The sequence below is a fragment of the Arachis duranensis genome, chromosome 4, assembly GCF_000817695.3.
Source record: "Arachis duranensis cultivar V14167 chromosome 4, aradu.V14167.gnm2.J7QH, whole genome shotgun sequence".
NCBI classification, from domain to species: Eukaryota; Viridiplantae; Streptophyta; class Magnoliopsida; order Fabales; family Fabaceae; genus Arachis; species Arachis duranensis.
In genome coordinates this window covers 13,226,940-13,227,908 of record NC_029775.3, presented here as the reverse complement: position 1 = coordinate 13,227,908, position 969 = coordinate 13,226,940, and the positions used below count along the sequence as shown (strand labels likewise).

Below are 969 nucleotides of genomic sequence, written 5' to 3'. Positions count from 1 at the left end.
TTAGCTTCTTCCACACCTTCTTTCAAGATTTCTGACTCCTTTTCTGAGGATCTGATTCCTTCTTCTTCTGAGACTTCCTTCAACATGGTGATGGCCTTGCATTCTTCCCATCTCACTCCCTTTTGTTCCCCAGAGTTTTTCGCCATGGTTCCTTAAGGTCGATCTCACATCATCCCTAAAGCTTTTCAACTCACTTATGTCCTGACCCATGTTCACTAACCTTCCTTCTATCCTGTTTAATTGATCTTGAAATTGTTGGTGCGGATCGGATTGGGCAGATTGGTTATTTTGGCCATGATATGGTGGTTGGGAGTAAGTGTTTTGTGTGGCTTGGTATGATCTTTGGTTGGAGTTTTGGTATGTGGAATTGTTATATTGGTTGTGGTTGTAAGGTTTGTGGTTTTGTGGTTGGCTTTGCTGGTTTCCCCACCCAAAGTTTGGGTGGTTTTTCCATCCTGCGTTGTAAGTGTTGGAATGTGGATCATATGATTGCCTTTGTTGGTTTCCCACATAGTTGGCCTCTTCCCAATCACCTCCTTCAATGCTTACTTCCTCTTGATCTTGTGTGTGTATAGCAGCCACTTGCTTTGTGTCTAATTTCCTAGTGAGCTCTGCTAGTTGCTTGGCAAACACCTTGTTTTGGGCTAGAATTGTATCAACATGGTTCAGCTCCATGACTCCTTTAGTGTTGTGTCTCTCTGAAGCATAGTAGTACTCATTCTCAGCCACTGTCTCAATCACTTCAATGGCTTCTTCCACAGTCTTTTTCCTGTTCAATGAACCTCCTGATGAATGGTCTACAGCCTTCCTTGATTCATAAGAAAGTCCATCATAGAAAATATGCAATTGCACCCAGTCAGGGAACATGTTTGGTGGACATTTCCTTGTCAACTCTTTGAACCTCTCCCATGCCTCGTAGAGCATCTCACCATCTTTTTGTCTAAAAGTTTGAACCTCAGATCGAAGCCT

At 42.9% G+C, this 969-nt stretch overlaps 1 non-coding gene across 1 annotated transcript; it reads left to right on the top strand.

Moving 5' to 3' along the window:
• Positions 1–865: 865 nt before the first annotated feature.
• LOC127746921 (small nucleolar RNA R71) lies at positions 866–969 on the top strand. The gene has a single exon (XR_008008726.1). It is a non-coding gene; the product is annotated as a small nucleolar RNA R71 (small nucleolar RNA).